Here is a 22314-nt window from a genome sequence, read left to right as displayed (position 1 = left end):
TGTCTCTCTCTGTCTCAAAAATAAATAAACGTTAGAAGTGGTAGCTTCCCCCATTTATTTTGTAATGTTTCTATTTTATTTTACTAATATTTATTATTTTTTAATGTTTATTTATTTTCGAGAAAGAGAGAGACAGAGTGTCAGTGGGGAAAGGGGGCACAGAGAGAGGGAGACACAGAATCTGAAGCAGGCTCCGGGGTCTGAGCTGTCAGCACAGAGCCTGACCTGGGGCTCGGGCTCATGCACTACGAGATCATGACCTGAGTCCAAGTTGGATGCTTAACCAACTGAGCCACCCAGGTGCCACTGTTTTTCTCTATTTTAAAATCTTCTTTTAGGTCCAAACATTTTTTTATCAGTTTGTCTTTGATTTACTATTACTTTGTCCAAATTCTTTTGGGTTACTCCTCAGACATACTTGTAATCCTCAGTTTGGGTTTTTTTTTTTTAAACTTTTAATGTTTTATTTATTTTTGAGAGAGAGAGACAGAGTGTGAGCAGGGGAGGGGCAGAGAGAGAGGGAGAGGCAGAATCCGAAGCAGGATCCAGGCTCTGAGCTGCCAGCACAGAGCCTGAAGCGGAGCTCGAACCCATGAACCGTGAGATCATGACCTGAGCCGAAGTCGGACACTTAACTGACTGAGCCACCCAAGTACCCCTCTCAGTTTGGGTTTTATCTCATCTTCTCTTTTGTTCCTTCTGATTCTCTTTTGTACAGGCCATAACTTCTCGCTTTCTTATTTAAGATGTCAAACAGATTTCTAAATGAAAATCACTTTCAGAGGTAGGTAAATCTTCTGGATTATATTACTTCTCCCTTATCTATATTATTTTACATATCTTTCTTGGGCAAGAAGAGGGTTTGAGTGCCCAATGTGGATCAGGATTGGGGGCAGGTTGTGTGCCTGTAGGCAGAACTGGCCAACAGTTGTGGGGAGGGAGCAAAGGGGAGCCCTGTCTACGAGCCTTGTTAGGGAGCCTTGAGAAACAAACAATAATCTGAAACATGAAATCTGTGGGGGAAAATGAACTCAAGAACTGGATCTTTTTCAAGTATTTTCAGGCAAGACTGACCTTAGCTAGTAGGTTCTAGAGACAGAGCCAGGGATGTTAACGTGAAGAAATTAAACACACGAGCATGTGATACCTTTTCATAATGCTAGATTTGGAGGGAATTAAGACCTTAGGTTAGTTTGGGTATTTTTCCCACTTTATATTCCCACCTATATCCAACATATCTGTCATACACCCAGGCAGGAAATATGGATTTCCTTTCGTTCCACTCTCAGATTTCTAACTAGAGGCCAGATTAATACACCCATGTCCACAGTAATTCCCAGTGATTTTTGTCTTCCATGGCCTTGCTATACTGTGATAGGACATTGTGGTCCAAATGTCACTACCTGAGATACAGGAACTAGTTGGTTCTCTGACAAACCAAACCAATGGAATTCCTGATCTATCATCAGCTCTGCAAGCATGTGACCAACACTCTGCCTATAGACTTTGTTCACAGGGACAAATCTGCCAGGACAGATGAACTAGCACCTGCTCTCCATCCCCACCCCATCCTTCCCTACAAACTTTTGGAAGTTGCAGTCTCCAGATGCATGCAGGAAGATGATAGCCTCCAACATTACCATAACCAAAAAGATATGGCTCCACAGAAGGACCAGCTGCTCAGTCAATCTGCAGCTCTGCATGGACCCTGACGTTCTGAGTCAGCAAGCTGACAGCAGGGGAAGGATGCTCAGACTCCCTGTCTTCTTTCAGATGGGTAGATCTGCTCTGTGTAATGATGCAGAGCATGAATGGGCCACCGATTGTTTTTCTGAATCCAACTTCATCAGCCTTATAAGTTGGAGTCTTCCTCCTGGCAGTAAGAGGCTTGTCATTTTTTGTGATCTGCATTGGTATGACTTTTATAATTTCTCTTTGTCTTTTTATGTGTTTCAGGCAGCAGTCGGGAGAGGCTGAATCAGGGGCTGCTGGCCAAGTACCATTTAAAGCTAGAAATGCTTCATTGATTTTTATTGATACTGCATCAGCCTGTTCTCCACTCCTCCAACCTCCGACTGCAGGATTTCCCAAGGCACAGGTTTTGGTTGGCTGCTCAGTCTTCAGTCTAGATTAATGTACTCTTACACCTTCACATCCGGTACCTGGTGAGTCTCAAACTGCTGTCTCCAGTCCTGTTTTCTCATCTGAATTGTGATCCTGCTTAAAAGACATTTCTACCTGTCTACTCCACAAAGTTATTGTGTCCTTGATGGATGTACTTTTACCTTATTTATTCAAATTGCTAAACTAATAGAGCCCCAAGTCATCAGGACGGGAAATAAAACACTTTGTGCACGGGCCATTTGGTTAATCTGTGGGAGGCATAACCCCATTTTCATTCCTTTGTTTCTTGGAGAGGAGAAAGTGTACCATATATTTGCCAAGGGTATAGAGCATTTACTTCATCGGGCAGGACCACACCCCCGCTTCCCATCTCAATATAGCATGATCCCCTAGCTGGCAGTGTAACTGAGTTTTCAGTAGCCATGTCACTGTTCTTTAGGGTTTGCACCAACTGCTTCTGGGTGGGAGGGTGCAAGACAAGATCTGTAAATTGAATGAGTGTCAAACTGTTGACTCACAGAATTCATTAGCCTAAAGTAATGTTGTATGGAAAATTCATATCATGTAGGATATTTTCAGTTGCAAGAAACAGAATACCCACTGACTTATAGTTCTTGAAATTTTTCCCATGAGAAGGATATCTCTTTTGCACTGTCCTTCAGCATTCGCCTAAATGGAGTTGAATGTCACAGAAGTTCATTTAGAGTGAGAGCTACCATACTGTGCAGAGCTTTCTATAAATTTGGTTGGATTTTTTTTTTTTCTCTTGAGGCAAGTGATCTTAAGGATGTATCCATGAGGTCACAGAAGTAGGATGTGGGAGGTCCAATAGAGAAGTCAGAAAAAAAGCATGTGGAGTGTAAGCCACTGCATGTATAACTTCTTTGTGACTTTGGCACCTGTTTGGGTGTAGTCTTGTTTACATTGTTTCCACTTGATGATGGTGTGCTGATGCTTGGCTTTATGTCTGGCTAGACGATACTAAGTTCATGATGAAAACGAGGTATCTCAGGGGCATGCATTGAGTGTCTCTCAGGGATCAATAGTAAGCCACAGGCTGTTACCAAATAAATATACATATGTATTATATATATGTAAATTTTTACTATATTTTATATAATATATTATGTAATTTTATTTTATTTTTTGAGAGAGACACAGACAGAGACAGAGGGAGAGAGGGAGAGAGAATTCCCAGCAGGCTGCACACCCAGCATGGAGCTCGAATTGGGGCTCAGTCCCACGACTGTGAGGTCATGACCTGAGCCAAAACCAACAGTTGGATGCTTAAACAACTGAGCCACTCAGGTGCCAGTATATTACATAATTTTACATAAGGGGTCGTAGCTTTGTTTTGCATCAAAGTCCTGTTGTGGTTCTTCTAACAAACTTTATTCTTTCAACAACATTATAATCTAGCACACTTTGGGCACAACTGGCTCAGAGCTACTTGCACTTCAGCCTGGATAAGTTGGGATTTTCTCTCTAGAATGAAGATCAGGTTGCCACTTGCTCTACCACTAAGAAAGAGACACAAGACAGTTGACCCTTGAACAACACGAGTTTGAACTGCCTTGGTCCACTTATAAATGGATTGTTTTCAGTTAGTATAGTCCAGTATTGTTAACGTATTTTCTCTTCCTTTTAATTTTCTTTAAAATTTTTTTTTGAATTTTTTTTAAACATTTATTCGTTTTTTGAAAGACAGAGAGAGACAGAGTGCAAATGGGGGAGGGGCAGGGAAAGAGGGTGACACAGAATTGGAAGCAGGCTCCAGGCTCTGAGCCGTCAGCCCAGAGCCCAATGCAGGGCTTGAACTCATGAACCATGAGATCGTGACCTAAGTTATAGTCAGATGCCCAACCGACTGAGCCACCCATGCACCCCTAAAAAATTTTTTTTAACATTTATTTATTTTTGAAAGACAGAGCACTAGCGGGGTTGGGACAGAGAGAGAAGGAGACGCGGAATCTGAAGCAGGCTCCAGGCTCTGACCTGTCAGCACAGAGCCCAATGTGGGGCTCGAATCCACGAACCGCGAGACCATGACCTGAGCCGAAGTCGGATGCTTAACTGGCTGAGCCACCCAGGAGCCCTTCTTCCTTACAATTTTCTTAATTTTTTCTCTTTTCTAGCTTACTTTATTATAAGACTACCATATATAATACAAAATATGTGTCAATAGACTGTTTATGTTATTGGTAAGGCTTCCAGTCAATAGTAGGGTAATAAGTTTGGGGGGAGTCAAAAGTCATACAAAGATTTTTGACTCTGTGGGGGCTTGGCACCCCTAAGTCCCCTGTTGTTCAAGAAACAACTGTCCTTGGTGAACCCCCTTGGATTTGGGAGGTAATGTGTATCACATGGATATGCTGCTCTGACCTATTTTCAGGTTAACACAAAAGGTTCTCAGCTTTAAGAGGGACCCAGAAAAAGAAGTTTCTCTAGCTGAACAGTTAAGGTTACTGGTAATGTTTAAAGTGTTAAAAGCCAGTGTGAAAGGCTCCATACTGTATAATGTGAACAACATGACACTGTAGAAAAGGCAAAACTATTGACACAGTAAAAAACTCAGTGGGTGCCAGTGATTTGGGGAGAGGGAAAGAGGATTGAATAGGTAGAGCAAAGGGGATTTTTATGGTGGTGAAACTATTCTGTATTATACTGCAATGTTGGATACATGATAATGTTGGATACATGCAGTTTTCAAAACCCAAAACATTGTTTAACACAAAGAAGAAACCTTAAAGGAAACCATGGACTTTAATAGTATATCAATATTGGTTTGTAAATTGTAACAATGTATCCTACTAATGCAAGATGTTAATAATAGGAGAAACTATGTGGGGGAAAATAAGGGATATTTGGAACTCTCTGTTCTTTTTGTACAATTTTTCTATAAACTTAAAACTGCTCTAAAAATAAGTATATTAATAAAAAAGCAGGTACAAATTTTTACTAAGAGCGCAGTCTAAATTAATATTGCAGAAGAAAAGATTTCATTGATTAGTAGTATGCTTTAGCCTACCCATATTTTAATAGGCCTCCATTTTTGTACTCCATTTTTGGAGTAACATGCCATTTTTTTCCTTTTCATTGGGGCCTGCTGGAACAAGAGGAGAGCTATGTTAGTTTTTGATAGCTTCTCTATGATGGCTCTGGTTTTGATTAAATTCCTTTGATTCACTAGTCTCTCTGTAAAAAAATAAATTGGGGGTTCTCAGTAAAAGGAAACACATGCATCTAATTTTCCTCCCTTCAGAAATTCCACTAAAACTTAGTTAAAAAAAAATTTAAGGCCATAAACTGACAAGCTAGTAAAGATGAGAATAAACAATATCAAAGACATTTCACAGGCTATGAAGCAGACAGGTTGGTGGTTACTCAGAGGAGTCCAGAGAAAGTGGGCTCTTAACCTAGTAGGGGAAATAAACAGATTTCCATCACAGAAATGCTTAAAATGCCAGGGATTATCAGGACCAGGGACCTCTGGAAATGGAAATAAAAGTTGGAGAATGTTAAAAACGGAAGATTAGTGGGGCGCCTGGGTGGCGCAGTCGGTTAAGCGTCCGACTTCAGCCAGGTCACGATCTCGCGGTCCGGGAGTTCGAGCCCCACGTCAGGCTCTGGGCTGATGGCTCAGAGCCTGGAGCCTGTTTCCGATTCTGTGTCTCCTTCTCTCTGCCCCTCCCCCATTCATGCTCTGTCTCTCTCTGTCCCAAAAATAAATAAAAAAACGTTGAAAAAATTAAAACAAAACAAAACAAAAAAACGGAAGATTAGTTGAAAGCTAATGATGGAACAGATAGCTAAATCTTGTTTCTTACTCCACACTGCTGGTTATCTATTCCCAGCCCCCACCATAGACTAGAGACTCCTTCTTTGGGGAGGGTAAAAATGAGAGTGTCTGGTCTGAGGGTCATCAGTCATAGTGGAACGTGGGGTAACACACCAGACATGTGGGAATGAGAGTGTATCTGAATGCTGAGTTCTCTTACCTTGTCTGACGCCGACATCGGCAGTCAGATTGGAAGATCCTTCTCTGAGGATCAGACCAGCCCATGAAGAAAGCTAAAGATACCAGTTTGGGGGTCCCTCAACAAACAGCCCAGCCCTAAAGCTCAGAACTGACATATACTTAAAGGTTTCTACTTAAAAAGTTTTTAATTTAATTTTAAGTGTTATATTAGTTTCAGGTGTACAATACAGTGATTCAACACTTCCATACATCACCATTGAGTGGTGTCATGACATGTGCATTCCTTAATCCCCATCACCTACTTCACCCATCCCTGCACCCACCTTCCCTCCAGTAACCACCAGTTTCTTCTCCATAGTTAAGAGTCTATTTTTTTAAATTTAATTTTTAATGTTTATTTATTTTTGAGAGAGAGAGAGAGAGAGAGAGAGAGAGCATGAGAGGGGGAGGGGCAGAGAGAGAAGAGGGCGGGGGGGTGGGGAGACAGAGAATCTAAAGCAGGCTCCAGGCTCTGAGCTGTCAGCACAGAGCCCGATGAGGGGCTCAAACCCACGAACCATGAGATCATGACCTGAGCCAAAGTCTGACACTTACCCGACTGAGCCACCCAGGTGCCCTGTTAACAGTTGATTTCTTGTTTTGCCTTTCTCTCTCCCCTTTTTGCCCCCTTTCTTTCTTAAATTCCACATATGAGTCAAGTCATATGGTAGTTGTCTTTCTCTGACTGACTTATGTCACTTAGCATGATACTCTCTAGTTCCATCCAGATACTTAAAGCTTTCAATTAGTTTTTAGTGTCATACTCTTAAATATGAGCAATTAACAGAAAGTTGAAGAAAACTTATAAAGAAAGATACAATCCCAAATAAATAAATACAAAGAAGAATATTTGAGGAAATAGCAATGAGGCAAGGAGAGAAAAAACTTAAATACAAGATATTACATTCATGAAACAAGATGCTACATAAAAACAATATTCAGATTGCAAAAATTATTCTTTGGAATTAAAGTTATGGTAGCATAGATGAAAATCTCGACAGAAGAGTTGGAAGATCCAGTTGAGGAATCATCCAGAGGGTAGAGCAAAAACACCAAGGGCTAGGAAATAAGAGAAGAAAAAAATCCAGAGAACAAGGTCAAGAGGCCCAACATCTGAAGAATAGGAGTTTCAGACAGAGAGAAATAAGAAAACAATTGGGGAGGCATTAAGAAGATAATTTACAAAAATTTCCCGGAACTGAACCTCATGAGTTTTTAGATTGAAAGATCTCACTCAGTGTATATGCGCCACCAGGGATGAAAAAAGACCCACACCCAGACACATTACTATGAAATTTAAGAACACAAGAGATGAAGAGAAGAGACTACAAACTTCCAAAAAGGAAAAAAGAGGTCTCATACAAAGGATCAAGAATCAGAATGTCTTTTGAGTCCTCAGTAGTAATACTGGAAAGCAGAAAGCAATGGTGAACTTAACAGAAACCCATGGGGGAGGGGAAGGAAAAAAAAAAAAAGAGGTTAGAGTGGGAGAGAGCCAAAGCATAAGAGACTGTTAAAAACTGAGAACAAACTGAGGGTTGATGGGGGGTGGGAGGGAGGGGAGGGTGGGTGATGGGTATTGAGGAGGGCACCTTTTGGGATGAGCACTGGGTGTTGTATGGAAACCAATTTGACAATAAATTTCATATATTAAATAAAATAAAATAAAATTTCTTAGACCTTCAAAAAAAAAAAAAAAGAAAGCAATGGTGAAATTGTCTCAAAATTCCCAGGGAAAATTACTTCTATATTCTATATCTCTGTATATTTATGTATTAGTTCCATATCCAGTATGCATGTAGAGGGAAAGAAGACATTTTCAGACATGCAAGATCTCAAAAAATTTACTTCCCAGGTGTCCTTTCTCATGAACTTATTGAAGGTTGGGTTCCATCAAAACAAAAGACCTATCCTAGGAGAAAAGAGAAAGGAACCTCCAAGATGTTTGCAAAGGGAGATCCTAGGACAACAGCTATGCCACAAGTCAAAGTTGGAGTAGGTCAGAGGCCCTGGGACGGAAATATTTAGCAAGATAAAACTGATAGAATATTTATCAACCAGAAGAGAGACTGATTGAATTAGTGGTTAGAAAATTAAGCAAACATACACATGAAAATTATTAACTCCAGGGAAAGCAAAACATTTGCAGGAAAAAAAAATGACGATAGTTGACTCTGTTCTGAAATCACCATTGAAATGCCTTAAAAGCATAAAGTTGAACAAAAATCAAAATAGCTGCACTAATGCTTCGAGAAGCATTATTTTAAACTAAGTAACCTTTTCCTTCTCTTCTGCAAACCTTGCCTTCTCCCTTCTTAGCCTTTTGTTTTAGGAACCCAGTCCTACCCTGAAGACACGACTAAGGAGGCTGGCAGTACACAGTTCCTATCAAGACCAGCTAGATCCTGTATTTCCCTATAAAGCCCCCTCCCCACTTCCTCCAGTGGGCTTGCAGTTTTGAAGGCTTTAGCCTGCTGCAACCTCCTTTGCCTGGCAAAGCAATAAAGCTACTTTTCCTCTTCATCCCAAACTCTGTCTTTGCATCATATTTTGGTTCCAAAGCATGGAGGTCAGTTTTTGTCAACATATATACATCTAATAATATAAACACCATCTATTTATCTAATCACTATACTATGATGATGAGGAATGGGACACTGACTGTATATGTATGTGTTTAATTGTGGTGGGGTGAGGAAAACCAATAGAGAATGCCTACTAAAAGAACGTGGTGTAGCAATAGAAGCGTGGTATCTAGAGTATAGAGGTGCGTGGGAGGAAAGTCATCTAGAGTTGAAAGTAATTGTCTTTGATATTAGAGGAATGATGGGTAGGACTGAGGACTCTTCTTTAATATATCTTGTTAAATTTGTTCACTTTTTAAAAAAATGAAGACAAGGGGTGCCTGGTGGCTCAAGTCATGATCTTGCGGTTCGTAAGTTCGAACCCCACATCTGCCAGCAGAGAGCCTGCTTCGGATCATCTGTCCCCCCTCTCTGTCTGCCCCTCTCCTGCTCATGCTTTCTCTCTCAACAATAAATAAATCATTAAAAATTTTAAAAAATGAAGACAAGCGTTCATTGGTAATCACAATATTTAAGAGACATTATTTAGGACACTGCAATAATTATTATTTTTCTACCATGTCTTGTACACGGTGAGTACTCTCAGTTGTTTTCTCAATTGAACCCTTTAAAATGTGTCAGCAATTGTAGCAAGTCATTACTGGCCTGTAAGATCCTTGAGATCAAGGATAATTTCTTATACACCTTTATAGTTTCTTCGGGGCATAGTGTGGCATCATTTGCATTTTACTTGTATTAATGTGTAGGAGTTTTCATGGTTAAGTCCCACGAAGACCCGAGTCAAATTCCTTTATATTCTTAGTTAACGTATAAGTGATACTGAGTTGAACATTTAACTTCACAAATAAGTTCTGCCTCTCAGTCAAGAAGTCAACTGACAAAATTGTTTTGAGTGGGCAAGACAGATCACATAGTTCTTTATTAACTATATTACATTCCCTAGGAAAAGAATCTGAGAGATTTTCCCAAGGTCACCCAGAGAAGCAGGCAGCACCTCCTCTTCTAAATCAGATCATTCACCAAATTTTTGTGATAAATACACTTAGAGTAGGTGTGAGGAAAAAGTCAGAAGGGTTTATCCCACTTGAGATTAACAGGCAGTGTAATTGGTCTTTGACCAGAGTGTTGATGGATAAAAGACAAAAACTGGTGTACAAATTCAGCTTTCACTTTGTTGAAAAGGTATTAAAAATAGAAAGGAATTCTATTTAGGTTTAGACATGAAGGTTGAGATATAATAAGAACTTTTGTAAAGGAGTGGGCTTGAGCTCTTTTTTTCTTACTGAAGAGTCCAAATTATGAAGCTGCTAGAATAATCATCCTGCCTGCTTGCTTGTATTTCTGGTGCCCTGATTAATCACATGGCTGTCTTAAATCAGCAGTTTTTAATCTATAAATTCACAGCTCCAGAGAGTTCATGTGAGATTATCCAGGCACTATTTAAAGGACCAGAGAGCAAGGAAACAAAGGAGGCTCTTCGTAGGGGGTATGCAAGTACTTTCCTAATCCCATGGCACTTGGTAATTTTACAAAGTAGATATGGCATCTTTGTCAAGCAAACCTCTTCTAACAGATTCTTCTCTCCATTTGTTCCCTCTCCTTATAAATGAAATTTATGTTTTATACCTCCAATAGGGGGCAGTTATTTAAGTCGAACAATTCTACTATCTTCTCTTTGCTGCAGTAATAGCTGCCTCCTGTATGGAATCTTATCTTGGACATCTTAGATTTTAAAAAAACAAAATACAAAAAACCTCAGAAGAGCATCCCAGGACTTCAGGGAATACAAATACAATTCAGAAAACTTTTGAGAGATTGGAGTCTAGGAAACAGCAAGTGAAAGAAACCTGCATTAATAATTACTATTTAAAAGTCTGCCACCAAGAAGGTAACCACAAACTTAAAAGGGCTTTTCTATTAGCTTCTATAATTTTGGATTGATTTTCAGAGATATATTTTCTAGGTAAAATCAAAGGAAGCACTCTGCATTTTTGGCATTAATTCAATACTAATACTTTGCATTCACTGTTCCATATTTTTGAAAATGCTGTTCCATCTGTATTTTGAAGTAGATAATGCAGGCATTATTATCATTTATACATTGAGGAAACTGAGACATGAGAACTTAAGTGACATGGCCAAGACCTCACAACTACAACATGAAAAGCAGGACCAGAATTCTTGTTCTATTGTTTTATTCGTTACCATCTGTCAGTAAATGTTGAATCTTTGATTAATTACAGGCATTCCCACTTTATAGTTTGGAATATAAAGACAAAACCAAAAAATTTAAGGGGTTTGTTCAAGGTCATTCTGTAAGAGAAATGAATAGCTAAGAAAAATACATGAGCGCTGACTTGAAATCCTTTGCTCAAATCACTTAACCACAACAAATGTAAGAGTGAAAGCTAAATAGCTATGTAGAACACACTGTCCATTACTGTTCTTAAGGTTTGTCCTAGATAAAAGGTTTCCATTAAAGTCCATCTCTTCCTGGCAAACACTGTAGCCTTTGGGTAACTATTTGTCTCCTCTAGATGTATTAGAAATGATAGAGAAGCAACAATTTTTTTCCCCTGGGTAAATAATGGAAACAAACCAATCCTTTGTGATGCACAAAAGTCAGAAAGATTAAATTGTTTACAACTCAAATACAGAATTATGTTCATCATACAGATTAAGGTTTATAACGGGCATTGTGTGGCCAAATAATTAAGATAATATTATAGTAACATTCTGTTAATCTGACTTTTAAAACTCAATTTTAAGTCAAAGAAACCACTATACACCAGATGAATGATTGCTTTTGCGTTCTTAGATTTTTTTTAAAAAATGGATACTATAGTGGAAATTGGTCATTATTTGGGCCACCTGACCTGCTTCCCTATATTTAGAGAATTCTTCACCTTGTAAATCTTGGTGACCTGCAAAGATTTCTCCCATAATGGAAATAGAAGATCTGAAATACTTTCTTTGCCTCTCTTGCTGCTAAGGTGCAAACATGTATTTTTAAATTTTTTTTTAAAATTTTTTCAACGTTTTTTATTTATTTTTGGGACAGAGAGAGACAGAGCATGAACAGGGGAGGGGCAGAGAGAGAGAGGGAGACACAGAATCGGAAACAGGCTCCAGGCTCCGAGCCATCAGCCCAGAGCCTGATGCGGGGCTCGAACTCACGGACCGCGAGATCGTGACCTGGCTGAAGTCGGACGCTTAACCGACTGCACCACCCAGGCGCCCCAAGTGCAAACATGTATTTAATCACACATCTATGCTCGACCTTTGATTCCAAGTTAAAGATACAAGTTGTTTCTTTCTTTCTCCTTGTCACTGTCTTTCCTAGTGTCAGTACAGTTACTATAAAGCAACAGTTTCTAACAGCCAAAGTGCATCAAGTACTTGATGTCTGTGGCACCAGCTCTAGGGTGACCACCTTGTCACAATTTGCCTAGCACTTTTTCAGTTTTTGCTTGGAAAGCTCTGAATCCCTGAAAACCTTTCAGTCCCAGGAAAACCACAACGGGAAGTTCATCTTTGCTGTTTAGCTTGAAGCCTGGTTGTCTAGCCCTTCCAGCAATTCTGTGAGCCACCCAATATATCCTTTCTTTAAAAAAAAATTATGGAGGTGTAACCCTTTGTTATTTTAATTAACGATTGTTCTGCTTAAATCAGTGACAGTTGGTCTTTGTTACTGCTGCGGTGAACCTTCACTGAAACAGACACCTTTGTGTGGAAGCAGTTTGGAAACCAACGTTTCACCATGACCCGATGGTTAATTCAGCTGCTTGGGTTACTACAAACCCTATGTGATGTTAGTGAAGTCTTTTAATATTTTAAAGGTGTAGCAAAAGCATCAATAATGATTATTCTTACCGTATTGTTAAATCCTGAGATATTTCTCATGGTTGAGACTGTTGTGAATCGTTTTCCCCTGGTGGTGAGATAAACAAACATTGACAGAATGTACAATCACTTAGAAGTAAAGCTGATGGCAGGAAGTCTTTGAATTTCCCCATCCCATCCCATCCCATCCCATACCCCGCCTTCCCCAAAATTTATGAACCCTTGTTTCTCCAAGAAAAAAAAATTTTAAGTCAAAAAAATAGAAGGAAGTGGTGACTTAAAAAAAGCCACTCAACTATTCATCTTTGGAGCATATGTAAAGTTCTTCGTCATTTCTCCTGATAGTTAGACCATCCCTCTCTCATTTGTTTTCTCCTTCGTGACATCCTCACACTCCTGTGCTTGGATTGTTTTGTCCTTTGGAGATAAAACCTTCAATGAGGATATTCACTGTTCCTCAAATGATTATTAAAATGTTATTACAGGGGTGCCTGGGTGGCTCAGTTGGTTAAGCGTCCGACTTCGGCTCAGGTCATGATCTCATGGTTCATGAGTTCAAGCTCCATGTGGGGCTTTCTGCTGTCAGCATGGAGCCCACTTTGGATCCACTGTCCTTTTCCCTCTCTGCCTCTCCCCTGCTTATGCATGTTCTCTCTCAAAAACAAACATTTAAGAAAATGTTATTGCATAAATAGTACCTCTCTATTAAAGAAAAATAGAAAGCAGAAGAAGATGACTAGAAATAAGCATCCATAATTCCGCCACTGCCATTTTGGTATTCTTTTTATGTAATTTTTAAAATTGGGGGTCAAGGGTGCCTGGGTGGCTCAGCTGGTTGAGTGTCTGACCCTTGATTTCAGCTCAGGTCGTGATCTTACTGTTGGTGGGATAGAGCCCCACATTAGGCTCTGTGTTGACAACACGGAGCCTGCTTGGGATTCTCTCTCCCTCTCTCTCTGCCCCTTCCCCCACTTTTGCACACGTGCACATGAGTACTCTCTCTTTCTCTCTCAAAATAAATAAATAAACATTAAAACAATTGGGGGCCAAACTGTTTACACTATTTCAAAGCCTGCTTTGTTATCAGTACTGTGAATTTTTTTCCGTGTATATGTACACCGATATTTTAAATGATTGCATACTTTACAATGTATGGAAGTATCATAACATGTCATCAATGAACTCTTGGACACTTTTAGTTTTTATCAACAAGACTATTAAAAATTATATAATCTTGGGGTGCCTGGGTGGCTCAGTTGTTTAAGCATCCAAATCTTGATTTCAGCTCAGGTCATGATCTCACGTTTTGTTGAGTTCAAACACCATGTGGGGCTCCACACTGTCAGAGGTTTTTTTAAAATAAACTTTAAAAACACAACACTATTATTTTAAAAAAGTTATATAATCTGGGGCGCCTGGGTGGCTCAATAGGTTAAGTGTCCAGCTCTTGATCTCAGCTCAGGTCTTGATCTCAGGGTTCAAGCCCTATGTTGGGCTGCACAATGAGTGCGAAGCCTACTTTAAAAAATAAAATTAAATAGTCTATCCCTGAAGGTTTATTTTCCCAAAATAAATATTGGAATTTTTACATCAGAAGCTGTGGTCAATTTTTGAGAATTTTCTTATATTTGCCAAAGTACTTGCCAGAAAATTTACCTTTTTATGCTCCCATTATTCATCTCTGGGATGTCTACCCTCAATACCACTGATTATTGTTCCTTTTAACATTTGTAGTTTGATAAACGGATTCTCATTGTTTTACTGGTTAGTAGGGAGGCTAAACATTTTAATATATTTTTTGGCCTTGCATTCCCTCTTTTTTGAATTATTTGCTCCTATCAAGTGCCCATTTTCTTCAAGGTGGATGTTTGAGATTCACCACTTAGTTCTGAAATGCAAAAAAGTATGCTCAAGTTCTGAAAATAATTATCAACCCTTCCAAAAAATTGTCATTGTCTGCTTTGCCATCACCACCTAGTTATTTAATTTTTACAAATTTCTTCCTCCCTGAAATAGGTTTCTGGTTGATTTTCACTCTTATTCCCTTCTCAAGAAGTCCTTAGATTTTCAAAATTTATTTTCTCTTATCCCATGAAGTGCCATATTAATATTATGCTAAGTATATTAAATTTTAATTTCACTTATTTATTTTGAGAAAGAGAGAGAGAGGGGTTTAAAAATATTGTCTCACTTTTGAAAATAAAAAGTACATCTTGAGTCTTATATTTGAGGAGTATATTAAATAAGCTTGAGGAACATATTAAACTATTGAATAAAATAGTTGCAATGCTGGTATTTGTCTCAAGGTGGGAGTTCAGAGGAAGTGGAGTCAGTATCTCTATAGCAGTATTTGCTGCCTGTTTCCCAACTATTTTGCTGCTTTTTGCTGGCCCTCATGTATGTTATTACCTTAAAATACTTACCCAGGATTTTAAATCATTAAAAATGATTTTAATCCTTAAAATCATTACCCAGTTCTAAAGCCCACCTACTGGACATTGGTGGAGGCTGTTAGTATCAGTCACACCAGAGAGAGAAGAGTGGGCAGGAAACTCATCAGGGGATCTTGGTTGGCCTCTATATCTTAGCTCTATTTTTAACTCTCTGCAATCAACGTTGATGACATTAGACATTTGCTTAATCTCAGTGCCTTCGGTCACTCTTTCTTTGGCTCATTCCTCTCACACCTTAGACCCTTCTCCCAAGCTACACCCTATGCTTAGAGTGACCATATGCTCTCTTTTTCTCGAGTCCCAATTTCAAATATTCTGTCCTATTGCCAAATCAGATGTCAGACCATATGCTTCATATTTTCTTTGGGGAAATATATTCACTTACCTGTGCTTCAGTTCCCTAAATTCTGCTCATCAAGATTTCTATTGGTTTTGCAAAACAGTTTATGAAAAATGTCATTAATCCAAAATACAGCTCAGATATTCTCTCTTACGGGAAGCATTCCTTCATAGCCTGCCTTCCTTCAGTGTGGCTCATAAGTGCTCCCAGAGCTCTCTCTATGCCTCCTTCCGCAGGGCACAACCCAAGGCTTAGATTTCCCTCACCCACGCATTAGAATTGCCATCCTTGGCATATCTGGAAAAAGTGAAAGCTGAGGAGGGTTGCTCTACATCTATTATGGATTCACCCACCTGCACTTTGCTGCTCAGGAAGGTCTTCTCTGTCCAGTTAGAGAATACCCTTCATTTTTCTACTGCTAATGGTTTGGATCATACACTCTAGTCCACATTCTCCTTCTCCTGCCTGGTAGCCTATTGATCTGAGTATTCCCCAGCAGTACATGTCCCCATCTTGGTTGTTTCAGTCTAGAATAATACCATGGGTGAGGGGTGGGCTTTCCCCTCTAAATCTAGTTGTACAGTCTAGAGTCCAGAAAGAGATTCAGTATTCTAAAGATCTAGGAGACAATTATCAGATCATGCACATATACACATATTGATTTCTCAAGGACAAACATCAATTTTCAGAGCAGTACCAATAAAGAGGAAAAGAACCCTTGCCCTAATTTTTTTTATATAACACAGCCCTGGTACACAATGGAGATAGGAATTTGCATTATAATGCAGAATAGCATTAATTTTTGTATTCATCTTTCCTTTCTCTTCTGCTTTTAAACAGGGAGCTCCAGGCTAACAAGAAATAAGAAAATGGACCAACTGCTGAGTCTAATTTCCTCCTAATGGATGAGAATATGTTATAAGCTGTGGCCCATGTCTGCAGAAAAACATACAGCTAGCCAATGCATGAAGAATTTTACATAGTTTCAAGGCACCCATGGATCTGTCTAAAAGATTTCTGCATCTCAGGATAAGAATTCCTGTCATATTTATATGTGTGTTAGGCACTGGAGAAGCAGATATTAATCAAAGAATCATATAGACAAATGTAAATTACCACTGTAATTTTAGGTGCATAACAGGTTGGTTGTCCTAGGCAGAGAGGTCCCAGAAGGCTTTTCTGGCAAAGTGATGATTGGGGTAAAGTCAAACAGAAGGGTAGAGAGAGTCCAGATAGAGGAAATAGCCTGAAAAAAAGTTCTGTGGCCAGGAGGCATAGGCATATTTAGGGAATGGAAAGGCTAGTGTGGCTGATGGACAGAGAATGAGGGAGAGGAAAGCTTCAGAAAGAGGCCAGTTATGAAGGGCCTCATAGACCAATTAGGGAACTTAGTCTTTATTCTAGGAGCATTGGGAACTGTTCGTGGTAGAAGGGTGATACCTGGCTTTGGTTATAAATCAAAACTCTGGCTATTATGCGGGAATGAATTAGAGGGAAGCAGGAGTGGATGGGGAGAGATCAGTTTGGACACTATGACTCTAGTCCAAGGGAAGGTGGTAATCTCAAGTACAGAGGTGACTGTGGAGGAAAAGAGAAATGGCTGGGTTCAAGGACCAGCCAGAAGTGAAATGATAGAACTGAGAGATGAGTTGGAAAACAGGAGAACAGGTGAGAGAGAGGGAAATGTTAAGAAGAGCATCTGGGTTTTGGGTTCCATGATAGATTAAATGGTGGTTCGGGACGCCTGGGTGGCTCAGTTGCTTGAGCGACTGACTTCGGCTCAGGTCATGATCTTACGGTTCGTGAGTTCGAGCCCTGCGTCGGGCTCTATGCTGACACCTCAGAGCCTGCAGCCTGCTTCGGATTCTGTGTCTCCCTCTCTCTCTCTGCCCCTCTCCTGGTCATGCTCTGTCTCTCTGTCTCAGAAATAAATAAACGTTAAAAAAAAATGGTGGTGCCATTCAGAGAGATCATACAATGCTAATAGAGGACCAAATTTTGGTGAGGGAAGATACTGGGTTCATTTTGCACCAGTTGGAACTGAGAAGTCATTAATCTTTTCACTTGAAGCATGTATTAGTCTGCTTAGGTTGCCATAGCAAAATACCACAGACAAGGTGGCCTAAACAACAGACATTTTCTCACAGTTCTGGAGGCTGGGAGTCCAATATCAAAGTGCTAGGAGGGCTAGTCTCTGGTGAGACCTCTTTTTCTGGCTTGCAGTGGTCATCTTCTCACTGTATCTTCTTCACATGGCCTTTCTTCCTATGCAGAGAGAGAGAGAGAGAGGAAATGCTGGTGTCTCTTCCTCTTCTTCTTTTTTTTAAAGTAGGCTTCATGTTTAGCATGGACCCCAATGCCGAGCTTGTACTCATGACCTTGAGGTCAAGACTTCAGCTGAGATCAAGAGTCGGACGCTTAACCGACTGATCCACCAAGGTGCCCCTCTTCCTCTTCTTATTAGGACATCAATTCTATTGGATTAAGGCCCCACATTTACGATCTCATTTAATCCTAGTTACCTCCTTAAAGGCCCTATCTCCAATATAGTCACATTGAAGGTTAGAATTTCAACATAAGCATTGGGGTGGGGGGGGCACAATTCAGTCCATAACAAAGCATACTTAGCTACATTGTAGATAAAATCACAGACTTTCAAGTAAAACAAAACTGAGTTTAAAAATCTGACTCCTATAGCCCAAAAAGACCATCACTAGGTGCATGGATAAATAAATTGTGATATACCCATAAAATGGATTATTACTGGGCAATAAAAAAAATATATATATATGTATAGTATACATATATATATATAATATTGATATACACAACATAGATGAATCTCAAAATAAGTATACCAAATGAAAGAAGCCAGACAAAAAAAGATGTGTGATTTATTTAAATAAAATTCTAGAAAATGCAAACTAGTCTATACTGACTGAAAGTAAATCAGTGGTTGCCTGGGTCAGAGAGAGACAGCAGGGAGTGACTACAAAGGAGCATGAGAAAACTTGGACAATGGACAAGTTCATTATTTTGATTGTGGCAGTAGTTTCACAGGTATATACATACAAGAGGTGTCAAATTATATAAATGCAATATGTACAATTAATTCCACATCATTTAAATGTTTTATTTTATTTTTATTTTTTAAAATTTACATCCAAATTAGTTAGCATATAGTGCAACAATGATTTCAGGAGTAGATTCCTTAATGCCCCTTACCCATTTAGCCCATCTCCCCTCCCACAACCCCTCCAGTAACCCTCAGTTTGTTCTCCATATTTATGAGTCTCTTCTGTTCTGTCTCCCTCCCTGTTTTTATATTATTTTTGTTTCCCTTCCCTTATGTTCATCTGTTTTGTCTCTTAAAGTCCTCATATGAGTGAAGTCATATGATTTTTGTCTTTCTCTGACTAATTTCACTTAACATAATACCTTCCAGTTCCATCCATGTAGTTGCAAATGGCAAGATTTCTTTTTTTTTTTAATGTTTATTTATTTTTGACAGAGAGAGAGAGAGAGAGAGAGAGAGAGACAGAGTATGAGCTGGGGAGGGGCAGGGAGAGAAGGATCCAAAGCAGGCTCCAGGCTCTGAGCTGTCAGCACAAAGCCCGACATGGGGCTCAAACTTAAAGACTGGGAGATCATGACCTGAGCCAAAGTCGGACGCTCAACCGACTGAGCCACCCAGGTGCCCCAAGATTTCATTATTTTTGATTGCCAAGTAATACTCCATTGTATATATATACCACATTTTCTTTATCCATTCATCCATCGATGGACATTTGGGCTCTTTCCATACTTTGGCTATTGTTGATAGTGCTGCTATAAACATTGGGTGCATGTGTCCCTTCAAAATAGCATACCTGTATCCCTTGGATAAATACCTAGTAGTGCAATTCCTGGGTCATAGGGTAGTTCTATCTTTAATTTTTTGAGGAACCTCCATACTGTTTTCCAGAGTGGCTGCACCAGCTTGCCTTCCCAACAACAATGCAAAAGAGATCCTCTTTCTCCACCTCCTCGCCAACATCTGCTGTTCCTTGAGTTGTTAATGTTAGCCATTCTGACAGGTGTGAGGTGGTATCTCATTGTGGTTTTGATTTATTTCCCTGATGATGAGTGATGTGGAGCATTTTTTCATGTGTCAGTTGGCCATGTGGATGTCTTCTTTGGAGAAGTGTCTATTCATGTCTTTTGCCCACTTCTTCACTGGATTATTTGTTTTGTGGGTGTTGAGTTTGATAAGTTCTTTATAGATTTTGGATACTAACCCTTTATCTGATTTGTCATTTGCAAATATCTTCTCCCATTCTGTTGGTTGCCTTTTAGTTTTGCTGATTGTTCCCTTCACTGTGCAGAAGCTTTTTATTTTGATGAGGTCCTAGTAGTTCATTTTTGCTTTTGTTTCCCTTGACTCTGGAGACATGTTGAGTAAGGAGTTGCTGTAGCCAAGATCAAAGAGGTTTTTGCCTGCTTTCTCCTTGAGGATTTTGATGGTTTCCTATCTTACAGTTAGGTCTTTCATCCATTTTGAGTTTATTTTTGTGTGTGGTGTAAGAAAGTGGTCCAGGTTCATTCTTCTGCGCGTCGCTGCCCAGTTTTCCCAGCACCACTTGCTGAAGAGACTGTCTTTATTCCATTGGATATTCTTTCCTGCTTTGTCAAAGATTAGGTGGCCATACGTTTGTCCATTTCTGGGGTCTCTATTCTGTTCCATTGATCTGAGTGTCTGTTCTTGTGCCAGTACCATACTGTCTTGATGATTACAGCTTTGTAGTATAGCTTGAAGTCTGGGATTGTGATGCCTCCTGCTTTGGTTTTCTTTTTCAAGATCGCTTTGGCTATTTGGGGTCTTTTCTGGTTCCATACAAATTTTAGGATTATTTGTTCTATCTCTGTGAAGAATGCTGGTGTTACTTTGTATAGGGATTGCATTGAATATATAGATTGCTTTGGGTAGTATCGACATTTTAACAGTATTTGTTCTTTCTATCCAGGAGCATGGAATCTTTTTCCATTTTTTTGTGTCTTCTTCAATTTCATTCATAAGCTTTCTATAGTTTTCAGTGTATAAATTTTTCACCTCTTTGGTTAGATTTATTCTTTGGTATTTTATGTTTTTTTTTTGTGCAACTGTAAATGGGATCGATTCCTTGATTTCTCTTTCTGTCGCTTCATTGTTGGTGGACAGGAATGCAAACGATTTCTTTGCATTGATTTTATATCCTGCAACTTTGCTGAATTCATGAATCAATTCTAGCAGTTTTTTGGTGGAATCTTTTGAGTTTTCCATATAGACTATCATGTCATCTGTGAAGGGTGAAAGTTTGACCTCCTCCTAGCCAATTTGGATGCCTTTTATTTCTTTGTGTTGTCTGATTGCAGAGGCTAAGACTTCTACTACTACGTTGAATAGCAGTGGCTAGAGTGGACATCCCTGTCTTGTTCCTGACCTTAGGGGGAAGCTCTCAGTTTTTCCCCATTGAGGATGATATTAGCATTGTGTTGTTCATTTCTGGCTTTTATGATCTCAAGGTATGCTCCTTCTATCCCTACTTTCTTGAGGGTTTTTATCAAGAAAAGATGCTGTATTTTGTCAAATGCTTTCTCTGCATCTATTGAGAGGATCATATGGTTCTTGTCCTTTCTTTTATTGATGTAGTGAATCACATGTTTTGCGGACATTGAACCAGCTCTGCATCCCAGGTAGAAATCCCACTTGGTCGTGGGGAATAATTTTTTTAATGTATTGTTGGATCCGGTTGGCTAATATCTTGTTGAGGATTTTTTGCATCCATGTTCATCAGGGAAATTGGTCTATAGTTCTCCTTATTAGTGAGGTCTCTGTCTGGTTTTGGAATCAAGGTAATGCTGGCTTCATAGAAAGTGTTTGGAAGTTTTCCTTCCATTTCTATTTTTTGGAACGGTTTCAAGAGAATAGGTGTTTGGTAGAATTCCCCTGGAAAACCATCTGGCTCTGGACTCTTGTTTTTTTGGGAGATTTTTGATTACTAATTCGATTTCCTGACTGGTTATGTGTCTGTTCAAATTTTCTACTTCTTCCTGTTTCAGTTTTGGTAGTGTATATGTTTCTAGGAATTTGCTCATTTCTTCCAGGTTACTCATTTTATTGGCATATAATTGCTCATAATATTCTCTTATTATTGTTTTTATTTCTGATGTGTTGGTTGTGATCTCTCCTTTTTCATTCTTGATTTTATTTATTTGGCTCCTTTCCTCTTTCTTTTTGATCAAGCTGGCTAGTGGTTTATCGATTTTGTTGATTCTTTCAAAGAATCAGCTTCTGGTTTCATTGATCTGTTCTACTGTTTTGTTTTGTTTTGTTTTGTTTTGTTTTTTTGGTTTCAATAGCATTAGTTTCTGCTCTAATCTTTATTATTTCCTGTCTTCTGCTGGTTTTGGGTTTTATTTGCTGTTCTTTTTCCAGCTCCTTAAGGCATAAAGTTAGGTTGTGTATCTGAGATCTTCCTTCTTTAGGAAGGCCTGGATTGCTACATACTTTCCTCTTATGACCACCTTTGCTGCATCCCAGAGGTTTTGGGTTGTGGTGTTATCATTTTCATTGACTTCAATATACTTTTTAATTTCGTCTTTAACTGCTTGGTTAGTCCATTCATTCTTTAGTAGGATGTTCTTCAGTCTCCAAGTATTTGTTACCTTTCCAAATTTTTTCTTGTGGTTGATTTCGAGTTTCATAGCGTTGTGGTCTGAAAATATGCACGGTATGATCTCGATCTTTTTTTACTTACTTAGGGCTGATTTGTGTCCCAGTATATGGTCTATTCTGGAGAACGTTCCATGTGCACTGGAGAAGAATGTATATTCTGCTGCTTTAGGATGAAATATTCTGAATATATCTGTTAAGTCCATCTGGTCCAGTGTGTCATTCAAAGCCATTGTTTCCTTGTTGATTTTTTGATTAGA

The 22314-nt window shown here is 39.2% G+C and overlaps 1 long non-coding RNA gene across 1 annotated transcript; it reads left to right on the top strand.

Annotated features, from left to right (window-relative positions):
* The first annotated feature begins 1776 nt into the window (after nucleotides 1-1776).
* Nucleotides 1777-17152, top strand: LOC121011698 (uncharacterized). Its single transcript, XR_005781706.1, has 3 exons — nucleotides 1777-1879; nucleotides 1957-2165; nucleotides 16204-17152. It is a non-coding gene; the product is annotated as an uncharacterized LOC121011698 (long non-coding RNA).
* Nucleotides 17153-22314: the final 5162 nt, after the last annotated feature.

Source organism: Herpailurus yagouaroundi, unplaced genomic scaffold, assembly GCF_014898765.1.
Source record: "Herpailurus yagouaroundi ecotype Mexico unplaced genomic scaffold, PumYag 195, whole genome shotgun sequence".
In the NCBI taxonomy this organism is placed as follows: Eukaryota; Metazoa; Chordata; class Mammalia; order Carnivora; family Felidae; genus Herpailurus; species Herpailurus yagouaroundi.
Note: the sequence above shows the minus strand (reverse complement) of the source record. Positions and strands in the feature narration are given on the sequence as shown.